Raw genomic sequence first — 12,944 nt, 5'->3', positions numbered from 1 at the left:
GACTGTATTTAACTATTTTAGTACTATATGCAGTAGAAGCCCTCCTGAACTCTCATCACATTCAACAGTTCTGTCAGTTCCCTCAACTATGAAGATTTTTTGTTAGTTGCTTTTCATAACTCTTTTACATTGTAATAACTTTAATCCTGCTAGTCTTCTCCTTTTCATTACCAACAGAGTCTTTCAAGTCGCATGTTGAGGGATCACCTCCTAACTCCTTGTGATACTCTTCCAGAAAGTTATTTTGATAATGCTGACTTCTCATCGTTCATTGATATTTCTTATATAAAAGGTGAAAATAGTAAATATTGTGCTGAGATATTTTCTACAACTCACCTTGATATTGACTGTGACAAAATATTCAGTTCACTTCAGTCATTTAGTCGTGTTCAACTCTTTCTGACCCCATGAATTGCAGCACTCCAGGCCTCCCTGTCCATCACCATCTCCCAGAGTTCACTCAGACTCACGTCCATCGAGTCAGTGATGCCATCCAGCCATCTCATCCTCGGTCATCCCCTTCTCCTCCTGCCCCCAATCCTCCCCAGCATCAGAGGCTTTTCCAATGAGTCAACTCTTCGCATGCGGTGCCCAAAGTACTGGAGTTTCAATTTTAGCACCATTCCTTCCAAAGAAATCCCAGGATTGATCTCCTTCAGAATGGACTGGATGGATCTCCTTGCAGTCCAAGGGATTCTCAAGAGTCTTCTCCAACACCACATTCAAAAGCATCTACTCTTCGACACTCTTCCTTCTTCACAGTCCAACTCTCACATCCATACACCACAGGAAAAAACATAGACATGACTAGATGGACCTTAGTCAGCAAAGGAATGTCTCTGCTTTTGAATATATTTAGGTTGGTAATAACTTTTTTTTCCAAAGAGTAAGCGTCTTTTAATTTCATGGCTGCAGTTACCATCTGCACTGATTGTGAAGCCCAAAAATATAAAGTCTGACTCTGTTTCCACTGTTTCCCCATCTATTTCCCATGAAGTGATGGGACCGGATGCCATGATCTTCTTTAAGCCAACTTTTTCAATCTCCTCTTTCACTTTCATTAAGAGGCTTTTTAGCTCCTCTTCACTTTCTGCCATAAGGGTGGTGTCATCTGCATATCTGAGGTGACTGATATTTCTCCCGGCAATCTTGATTCCAGCTTATGTTTCTTCCAGTCCAGCATTTTTCATGATGTACTCTGCATATCAGTTAAATAAGCAGGGTGATAATATACAGCCTTGACGTACTCCTTTTCCTATTTGGAAAAAGTCTGTTGTTCCATGTCCAGTTCTAACTGTTGCTTCCTGGCCTGCATACAGATTTCTCAAGAGGCAGGTCAGGTGGTCTGGTATTTCCATCTCTTTCAGAATTTTCCACAGTTTATTGTGATCCACAAAGTCAAAGGCTTTGGCATAGTCAATAAAGCAAAAATAGATGTTTGTCCAGAACACTCTTGCTTTTTCCATGATCCAGTGGATGTTGGCAATTTGATCTCTGGTTCCTCTGCCTTTTTTAAAACCAGCTTGAACATCAGGGAGTTCACAGTTCATGTATTGCTGAAGCCTGACTTGGAGAATTTTGAGCATTGCTTTATTAGCATGTGAGATGAGTGCAATTGTGCAGTAGTTTGAGCATTCTTTGGCATTACCTTTCTTTGAGATTGGAATGAAAACTGAACTTTTCCAGTCGTGTGGCCACTGCTGAGTTTTCCAAATTTGCTGGCATATTGAGTGCAGCACTTTCACAGCAACATCTTTCAGGATTTGAATTAGCTCCACTGGAATTCCATCACCTCCAGTAGCTTCGTTCGTAGTGATGCTTTCTAAGGCCCACTTGACTTCACATTCCAGGATGTCTGGCTCTAGATGAGTGATCACACCATCGTGATTATCTGCGTCATGAAGATCCTTTTTGTACAGTTCTTCTGTGTATTCTTGCCACCTCTTCTTAATATCTTCTGCTTCTGTTAGGTCCATACAATTTCTGTCCTTTATCGAGCCCATCTTTGCATGAAATGTTCCCTTGGTATCTTTAATTTTATTGAAAAGATCTCTAGTCTTTCCCATTTTGTCCTTTTCCTCTATTTCTTTGCATCTATTGCTGAAGAAGGCTTTCTTATTTCTTCTGGCTATTCTCTGGAATTCTGCATTCAGATGCTTATATCTTTCCTTTTCTTCTTTGCCTTTCACCTCTCTTCTTTTCACAGCTATTTGTAAGGCCTCCCCATTTTGCTTTTTTGGATTTCTTTTCCATGGGGATGGTCTTGATCCCTGTCTCCTGTACAACGTCGTGAACCTCATTCCATATTTCATCAGGCGCTCTATCTATCAGATCTAAGGTCTTAAATCTATTTCTCACTTCCAATGTATAATCATACGGGATTTGATTTAGGTCATATCTGAATGCTCTAGCGATTTTCCTTACTTTCTTTAATCTAAGTCTGAATTTGGTAATAAGGAGTTCATGAGCTGAGCCACAGTCAGCTCCTGGTCTTGTTTTTGTTGACTGTATAGAGCTTCTCCATCTTTGGCTGCAAAGAATAGAATCAATCTGATTTCGGTGTTGACCATCTGGTGATGTGCTTGTGTAGAGTCTTCTTTTGTGTTGTTGGAAGAGGGTGTTTGCTATGACCAGTGCATTTTCTTGGCAAAACTCTATTATTCTTTGCCCTGCTTCATTTCACATTCCAAGGCCAAATTTGCCTGTTACTCCAGGTGTTTCTTGACTTCCTACTTTTGCATTCCAGTCCCCTATAATGAAATAAACATCTTTTTTGGGTGTTAGCTCTAAAAAGTCTTGTAGGTATTCATAAAGCCATTCAACTTCAGTTTCTTCAGTGTTACTGGTTGAGGCATAGACTCGGATAACTGTGATATTGAATGATTTGCCTTCGAAACGAACAGAGATCATTCTGTCCTTTTTGAGATTGCATCCAAGTACTCTACTTCGGGCTCTTGTTGACCATGATGGCTACTCCATTTCTTCTGAGGGATTCCTGCCCGCAGTAGTAGACATGATGGTCATCTGAGTTAAATTCACCCATTCCAGTCCATTTTAGTTCACTGATTCCTAGAATGTCGATGTTCACCCTTGCCATCTCTTGTTTGACCACTTCCAATTTGCCTTGATTCATGGACCTGACACTCCAGGTTCTCATGCAATATTGCTCTTTGTAGCATCGGACCTTGCTTCTATCACCAGTCACATCCACAGCTGGGTATTGGTTTTGCTTTGGCTCCATCCCTTCTTTCTTTCTGGAGTTATTTCTCCACTGATCTCCAGTAGTGTGTTGGGCACCTACCAACTGGGGAGTTCCCCTTTCATTACCCTATCATTTTGCCTTTTCATACTGTTCATGGGGTTCTCAAAGCAAGAATACTGAAGTGGTTTGCCATTCCCTTCCCCAGTGGATCACATTCTGTCAGACCTCTCCACCATGACCCACCCATCTTGGGTTGCCCCACAGGCATGGCTTTGTTTCATTGAGTTAGACAAGGCTGTGGTCCTAGTGTGATCAGATTGACTAGTTTTCTGTGAGTATGGTTTCAGTGTGTCTGCCCTCTGATGCCCTCTTGCAACACCTACCATCTTGCTTGGGTTTCTCTTACCTTGGGCGTGGGGTATCTCTTCACGGCTGGTCTAGCAAAGCTCAGATGCTGCTATGTACCTTGGATGAGGGGTATCTCCTCACCACCACCCTTCCTGACCTTCAATGTGGGATAGCTCCTCTAGGCCCTCCTGCGCCTGTGCAGCTACCACTCCTTGGACTTCGTGTTGCTCCTCCCAGCCACCACCCCTGGCCTTGGGCGCAGGGTGGCTCCTCCTGGCTGCTGCCCCTGACCTCGGATGCGGGTAGCTCCTATCGGCCGTTTCTGTGCTGTCACAGCCTAGTACTCTCAGTGGCTGCCCCTGACCTCAGACGTGGGGTAACCCCTCTTGGCTGCTGCCCTTCGGGCATGAGGTCTTCCCGGCTTCTGCCCCTTACCTCGGACATGGTGTAGCCCCTCTCCAGGGTGCTTAGTGCACAGGTCACAGCCCTTTAGGCAAAAATATTACCTATTGCTACTTCAGCCCAATAGGCTTGGTATGTACTCTTACAGATTAGCCACATACAAAAAAAGCCGATATTTATACTGATAGTGGATATTCATTTGGAGAAGCCGTTAGTTCAGAATGCTGTGGAAGCAACATGGCTTATTTACTTCCAGTGGGTATAAAATTAAAAATGACCCCTATGTTCAAGGATTTTTGGATGCAACACTTTTACTGCAACTCTAGTTATTGTTAAGATTCTGAAATCTTCCAAATGTGACCCTGAAAACTAAGGAAAATCAACTTGCTGATATTTTTGAAAGGAGTACTACCCTTAAAGGAATCAATATCAATCAGATAACTGTCATGGCACAAAGGACTATTTCCCCAAATGATAACTTAGAAACATTGCTTTGAGAATCCCAATAATTGACCTAAGGAAAGGAATAACAAATTTGGAAATTCAACAATCATTGGTTTGATAAGAAGAGAATGCTATGGTGCAGATCAAAGAATAATCCAGTCCTATGAGAGACACTAAAATTCTCATTACTCACCATTATTCATGTATTAAACCATTCATATAATGACAGCATGACAGCATTCATCAATCAACATTGGTGGGAAAACATTAATAAGGCCACAGAAAGTTTCTATTATTTATTTGAAATAAAAGTCAGGCAAGTATGTTTCTACTGCTCAAGGACATTTGAGGTCTGGTAAATAGATTTCACACAACTGCCTACATATCATGGATATAAATATATTTTATGTTGTTTAGTCCATAAGTTGTGTCTTATTCTTTAGCAATTCCATGGACTGTAGCTCACCAGACTCCCCTGTCCATGGGGTGTCCTGGACAAGAATATTGGAGTAGGTTGCCTTTCCCATCTCCATGGGATTTTCCAGGATTTTCCTGTCTCCTGCATTGGCAGATGGGTTTTTCACCATTATGCCACCAAAGAAGTGATAGTCTGTATGTCTTCACAGTGGATAATAGCCTTTCATTTCAGATCACTGACTCTTCTGTGACTAAAGTCCTACTTTGGGAACTCCTATAAAACTTCATAGTGATCAAGGAAGCCATTTGGCTTGTCAGGCACTTTGACAAATCTATGCTCTTTGGTCAGTTGTAAAATATTTTTACTGACCTTACCACACTCAATCCTCTGTTTCAGTGGAACATGCTAATTACATCATTACAACTCAATTGGCAAGATTCATAGAAGACTTCTAAATAAATTGGTCAAAATCATTGCTATTGGTCCTTCTATTAATAAATTTCAGATCAGACCCATCTCTTTTCAATTCTTAAGCTCTCATCCTTTGAGATAGTCACAAATGTTTAATGGACTTGGCTTCTACATCTTTTCAAATTAACTTTATTAATATGTAATTGATTTACAATAGAGTGTTTGTGCTGTACAGCAAAGTGAATCAGTTGTACATAAACATATATCTCCTCTTTTTAAAATTCCATTCCTATATAGGTCACTCTAGAGTACTGAATAGCATTCACTTTGCTACACAGTAGGTTTTCATTGCTTATGTGTTTTGTACATAGTAGTAGATATATATGTCACTGCCAATCTCAAAATTGATCCTTCTCCCTTTCCCTCTTGGTAATCATAAACTTGTTTTCTACATTTGTGCCTCAATTTCTGTTTTATAAATAGGTTTACTTGGACCATTTTTTTTAGATTCAAAATATAAGAAATGCCATATGCTATTTGTATTTCTCTGTCTGACTTACTTCACACAGTTTGACAGTGCTGCAGGTCCAATCGTGTCATGGCAAATTGTATTATTTTGTTTTTTTTTTTTTAATGACAGAGTAACATTGCATTGCATGTGTATACATATCTTTATCCATTTTCATCAACAGATTGTAGGTTATTTCTATATCTGGACTATTGTAGAGAGGGTTGAAATGAAAACTGGGGGGCATGTACCCTTTCAATTTATGGTTTTCTCCAGATATATGTTCAAGAGAGGGATTGTTGGATCGCATACTAGCTCTATTTTAGTTTAGTATTATTATTATTATTATTTTAAAATTTTAACTGGAAGCTAATTACTTTAAAATATTGTAGTGTTTTTTGTCATATACTGACATGAACCAGACATTGGTGTATATGTGTCCCCCATTCTGAAACCCCTCCCACCTCCCTCTTTATCCAATGCTCAGGGTCATCCCAGTGCACTAGCTCTGAGCACTTTGTCTCATGCATCAAACCTGGACTGGTGATACATTTCATATATGGTAATATAGATTTTCAATGCTATTCTATCAAATCATCCTACCCTCAACTTCTCCCACAAAATCCAAAAGTCTTTTCTTTATATCTGTGTCTCTTTTCCTGTCTCGCATATATGGTCATCATCACCAGTTCAGTTCAGTTCAGTTCAGTCACTCAGCTGTGTTCAACTCTTTGTGACCTCATGAATCGCAGCACTCCAGGCCTCCCTGTCCATCACCATCTCGCAGAGTTCACTCAGACTCACGTCCATCGAGTCCGTGATGCCATCCAGCCATCTCATCTTCTGTCGTCCCCTTCTCCTTCTGCTCCCAATCCCTCCCAGCATCAGAGTCTTTTCCAATGAGTCAACACCGCATGAGGTGGCCAAAGTACTGGAGCTTCAGCTTTAGCATCATTCCTTCCAAAGGAATCCCAGGGTTGATCTCCTTCAGAATGGGCTGGTTGGATCTCCTTGCAATCCAAAGAACTCTCAAGAACCTTCTCCAACACCACAGTTCAAAAGTATCAATTTTTCAGTGCTCAGCCTTCTTCACAGTCCAACTCTCACATCCATATACGACCACAGAAAACCCATAGCCTTGATTAGAAGGACTTTAGTCAGCAAAGTAATCTCTCTTATTTTGAATATACTGTCTAAGTTGATCATAACTTTTCTTCCAAGGAGTAAGCGTCTTTTAATTTCATGGCTGCAGTCACCATCTGCAGTGATTTTGGAGCCCCCAAAATCAAAGTCTGACACTGTTTCCACTGTTTCCCCATCTACTTCCCATGAAGTGATGGGACCAGATGCCACGATCTTCGTTTTCTGAATGTTGAGCTTTCAGCCAACTCTTTCACTCTCTTTCACTTTAATCAAGAGGATTTTTAGCTCCTCTTCATTTCCTGCTATAAGGGTGGTGTCATCTGCATATCTGAGGTGACTGATATTTCTCCCGGTAATCTTGATTCCACCTTGGGCTTCCTCCAGTCCAGCGTTTCTCATGATGTACTCTGCATATAAGTTAAATAAGCAGGGTGATAATATACAGCCTTGACATACCCCTTTTCTTATTTGGAACCAGTCTGTTGTTCCATGTCCAGTTCTAACTGTTGCTTCCTGACCTACATACAGATTTCTCAAGAGGCAGGTTAGGGGGTGTGGTATTCTCATCTCTTTCAGAATTTTCCACAGTTTATTGTGATCCACACAGTCAAAGGCTTTGGCATAGTCAATAAAGCAGAAATAGATGATTTTCTGGAACTGTCTTGCTTTTTCCATGACCAACGGATGTTGGCAATTTGGTCTCTGGTTCCTCTGCCTTTTCTAAAACCAGCTTGAACATCAGGGAGTTCACAGTTCATGTATTGCTGAAGCCTGGCTTGGAGAATTTTGAGCATTACTTTACTAGCATGTGAGATGAGTGCAATTGTGCAGTAGTTTGAGCATTCTTTGGCATTGCCTTTCTTTGGAATTGGAATGCAAACTGACCTTTTACAGTCCTGTGGCCACTGCTGAGTTTTGCAAATTTGCTGGCATATTGAGTGCAGCACTTTCACAGCAACATGTTTTAGGATTTGAAACAGCTCAACTGGAATTCCATCAGCTCCACTACCTTTGTTTGTAGTGATGCTTTCTGAAGCCCAATTGACTTCACTTTCTAAGATGTCTGGCTCTAGATTTGTGATCAAATCATCATGATTAGCTGGGTTGTGAATATCTTTTTTGTATAGTTCTTTTATGTATTTTTGCCCCCTCTTCTTAATATCTTCTGCTTCTCTTAGGTCCATACCATTTCTGTCCTTTATTGAGCCCATCTTTGCATGAAATGCTCCCTTGGTATCTCTAATTTTCTTAAAGAGATCTCTAGTCTTTCCCATTCTGTTGTTTTCCTCTATTTCTTTGCATTGATCACTGAAGAAGGCTTTCTTATCACCATGTTTCTACATTCCATATATATATATATATATACATTAATATACTATATGGGTGTTTTTTCTTTCTGACTTCATTCCGTATAATAGGCTCCAGTTTTATCTATCTCATCAGAACTGATTCAAATGCATTATTTTTAAATGGCTGAGCAATACTCCACTGTGTATGTGAAGACTCTACACATGGACATCATTAGATGGTCAACAACAAACTCAAATTGATTATATTCTTTGCAGCCAAAGATGGAGAACCTATATACAGTCAGCAAAAACAAGACAAGGAGTTGACTGTGGCTCAGATCATGAACTCCTTCCAAATTCAGACTTAAATTGAAGAAAGTAGGGAAAACCACTAGACCATTCAGGTATGACCTAAATCAAATCCCTTATGATTATGCAGTTGAAGTGAAAAATATATTTGAGGGACTAGATCTGATAGATAGAATGCCTGATGAACTATGGAATGAGGTTCGTAACATTGTGCAGGAGACAGGGATCAAAACCATCCCCATGGAAAAGAAATACAAAAAAACAAAATGGCTGCCTGGGGAGGCCTTACAAATAGCTGTGAAAAGAAGAGAAGTGAAAAGCAAAGGAGAAAAGAAAAGATATAAGCATCTGAATGCAGAGTTCCAAAGAATAGCAAGAAGAGATAAGAAAGCCTTCTTCAGTGATCCATGCAAAGAAATAGAGGAAAACAACAGAATGGGAAAGACTAGAGATCCCTTCAGGAAAATTAGAGATATCAAGGGAACATTTCATGTAAAGATGGGCTCAATAAAGGACAGAAATGATATGGACCTGACAGAAGCAGAAGATATTAACAAGAAGTGGCAAGAATACACAGAAGAACTGTACAAAAAAGATCTTCACACCTCAGATAATCATGATGGTGTGATCACTCATCTAGAGCCAGACATCCTGGAATGTGAATTTAATTGGGCCTTAGAAAGCATCACTACGACCAAAGCAACTGGAGGTGATGGAATTCCAGTGGAGCTATTTCAAATCCTGAAAGATGATACTGTGAAAGTGCTGCACTCAATATGCCAGCAAGTTTGGAAAACTCAGTAGTGGCCACAGAACTGGAAAATGTCACTTTTCATTCCAATCCCAAAGAAAGGCAATGCCAAAGAATGCTCAGTCTACTACACAATTGCACTCATCTCACAAGCTAGTAAAGTAATGTTCAAAATTCTCCATATTAGGCTTCAGCAGTACATGAACCGTGAACTTCCTGATGTTCAAGCTGGTTGTAGAAAAGACAGCAGAACCAGAGGTCAAATTGCCAACATATGCTGGATCATGGAAAAGCAAGAGAGTTCCAGAAAAAAAAAAAACATCTAGTTCTGCTTTATTGATTATGACAAAGCCTTTGACTGTGTGACAAAGCCTTTCACAATAAACTGTGGAAATTTCTGAAAGAGATGGGAATACACGACCACCTGACCCACCTCTTGAGAAATCTGTATACAGGTCAGGAAGCAAAAGTTAGACCTGGACATGGAACAACAGACTACTTCCAAATAGGAAAAGGAGTATGTCAAGGCTGTATATTGTCACCCTGCTTATTTAACTGATATGCAGAGTACATCATGAGAAACGCTGGGTTGGAAGGAGCACAGGGTGGAATGAAGACTGCTGGGTGAAATATCAATAACTTCAGATATGCAGGTGACACCACCCTTATGACAGAATGTGAAGAGGAACTAACAAGCCTCTTGATGAAAGTGAAAGAGGAGAGTAGAAAACTTGGCTTAAAGCTCAATATTCAGAAAACTAAGATCTTGGCATCCAGTCCCATCACTTCATGGGGAATAGATGGGGAAACAATAGAAACAGTGTCAGGCTTTATTTTGGGGGGCTCAAAAATCACTGCACACGGTGATTGCAGCCATGAAATTAAAAGACGCTTACTCCTTGGAAGGCAAGTTATGACTAACCTTGATATCATATTCATAAGCAGAGACATTACTTTGCCGACTAAGGTCCGTCTAGTCAAGGCTATGATTTTCCGGTAGTCATGTATGGATGTGAGAGTTGGACTGTGAAGAAAGCTAAGTGCTGAAGAATTGCTGATTTTGAACTGTCCTGTTGGAGAAGACGCTTGAGAGGCAAGAAGATCTAACCATTCTATTCTAAAGATCTGTCCTGGATGTTCTTTGGAAGCAATGATGCTACACCTGAAGCTCCAGTACATAGGCCACCTCATGCGAAGTGTTGACTCATTGGAAAAGACTCTGATGCTGAGAGGGATTGGGTGCAGAAGGAAAAGGGGACAACAAAGGATGAGATGACTGAATGTCATCACCGACTTGATGAACGTGAGTTTGAGTGAACTCCGGTAGTTGGTGATGGACAAGGAGGCCTGGTGTGTTATAATTCATGGGGTCGTAAAGAGTCGGACACAACTGAGTGACTGAACTGAACTGAGCTGATACGTACTCAGCTTTCTTATGTATTCACCTTCCAATGGACATCTAGGTTGTTTTCATGTCCTATCTATTGTAAAAATTGCTGCTGAGAGATTCATTCCCTAGCCAGGTTGATGAGGCCTCTAGGGGTCCAGAAAGAGAGAGGGGTCTGGAATTCTCAAAGAGGTAAAAACGACAAACTTTTTTTTTTTTTTTCCTCCCCTCTACATTTCTTAGGATTATGTATCCTGCCTGAGGACAGTCTCTGGATTAAATTTTCTGGCTAATCCTGTTATGTTAAAATGTAAATTATGGGAGTAGATCTGGTCTTTACAAGGATTGTATAACAATAATGTATCCTGCCTGAGGACAGTCTCTGGATTAATCCCTGTGGCTAATCCTGTTATCTTAAGTGTAAATTATGGAAGTAGGTCTGGTGAGGTTTCTACAACCTCCAGACATTCTTTTGATTCATTAGAGCATATATAACTCCATTGCTAAAACTCAGTTCAGTTCAGTACAGTCACTTAGTCATGTCCGATTCTTTGTGACCCCATGAATTGCAGCTCACCAGGCCTCCCTGTCCATCACCAACTCCCAGAGTTCACTCAGACTCATGTCCATCGAGTCAGTGATGCAATCCAGCCATCTCATTCTTGGTCGTCCCCTTCTTCTCCTGCCCCCAATCCCTCCCAGCATCAGAGTCTTTACCAATGAGTCAACACTTCGCATAAGGTGGCCAAAGTACTGGAGTTTCAGCTTTAGCATCATTCCTTCCAAAGAAATCCCAGGGCTGATCTCATTCAAAATGGACTGGTTGGATCTCCTTGCATTCCAAGAGACTCAAGAGTCTTCTCCAACACCACAGTTCAGAAGCAACAATACTTTGGCTCTCAGCCTTCTTCACAGTCCAACTCTCACATCCATACATGACCACTGGCAAAACCATAGCCTTGACTACACGGACCTTAGTCGGCAAAGTCATGTCTCTGCTTTTGAATATACTATCTAGGTTGGTCATAACTTTTCTTCCAAGGAGTAAGTGTCTTTTAATTTCATGGCTGCAATCACCATCTGCAGTGATTTTGGACCCCCAAAACATAAAGTCTGACACTGTTTCCACTTTTTCCCCATCTATTTCCCTTGAAGTGATGGGACTGGATGCCATGGTCTTAGTTTTCTGAATATTGAGCTTTAAGCCAAATTTTCTACTCTCCTCTTTCACTTTCATCAACAGGCTTTTTAGTTCCTCTTCACTTTCTGCCATAAGGGTGGTGTCATCTGCATATCTGAGGTGATTGATATTTCTCCCAGCAATCTTGATTCCAGTTTGTATTTCTTCCAGTCCAGCGTTTCTCATGATGTACTCTGCATATCAGTTAAATAAGCAGGGTGACAATATACAGCCTTGACATACTCTTTTTCCTATTTGGAACAAATCTGTTGCTCCTTGTCCAGTTCTAACTGTTGCTTTCTGACCTGCATACAGATTTCTCAAGAGGCATGTTAGGTGATCTTCTATTCCCATCTCTCTCAGAATTTTCCACAGTTTATTGTGAACCACACAGTCAAAGACTTTGGCACAGTCAATAAAGCAGAAATAAATGTTATTCTGGAACTCTCTTGCTTTTTCCATGATCCATCGGATGTTGGCAATTTGATCTCTGGTTCCTCTGCCTTTTCTACACCAGCTTGAACATCAGGAAGTTCACGGTTCACATATTGTTGAAGCCTGGCTTGGAGAATTTTGAGTAATACTTTACTAGCGTGTGAGATGAGTGCAATTGTGCAGTAGTTGGAGCATTCTTTGGCATAGCCTTTCTTTGGGATTGGAATGAAAACTGACCTTTTCGAGTCCTGTGTCCACTGCTGAGTTTTTCAAATTTGCTGGCGTATTGAGTGCAGCACTTTCACAGCATCATCTTTCAGGATTTGAAATAGCTTCAGTGTAATTCCATCACCACCACTAGTTTTGTTCGTAGTGATGCTTTCTAAGGCCCGCTTGACTTCACATTCCAAGATGTCTGGCTCTAGATGTGTGATCACACCATCATGATTATCTGGGTTGTGAAGATCTTTTTTGTACAGTTCTTCTGTGTATTCTGGATACTCTTTCTACCCCTTTCTGATCCTTATGTCAGAAATTTTCTCTATTTCCTGTATACTTTAATAATACTTTGTTACACAAAAACTCTGAGTGATCAAGCCTCATCTCTGACCCTGGATTGAATTCTTCTCCTCTGAAGGCCAAGAATCCCAGCGTTTTCATGTGGTTCAGCAACAACCTTTCTCTGAGATGAACATTGGGATACATGTGTTTCTTTCA

The 12,944-nt window shown here is 40.7% G+C and overlaps 1 pseudogene; it reads right to left on the bottom strand.

Annotated features, from left to right (window-relative positions):
* LOC138071745 (craniofacial development protein 2 pseudogene) overlaps window positions 1-3,211 on the bottom strand; it is a 45,873-nt pseudogene extending 42,662 nt beyond the window's left edge.
* Between the last annotated feature and the right edge of the window lie 9,733 nt (window positions 3,212-12,944).

The sequence above is a fragment of the Capricornis sumatraensis genome, chromosome X (assembly GCF_032405125.1).
Source record: "Capricornis sumatraensis isolate serow.1 chromosome X, serow.2, whole genome shotgun sequence".
In the NCBI taxonomy this organism is placed as follows: domain Eukaryota; kingdom Metazoa; phylum Chordata; class Mammalia; order Artiodactyla; family Bovidae; genus Capricornis; species Capricornis sumatraensis.
The sequence above is the reverse complement of the archived record's forward strand: the minus strand, read 5'-3'. Positions and strand labels throughout refer to the sequence as shown.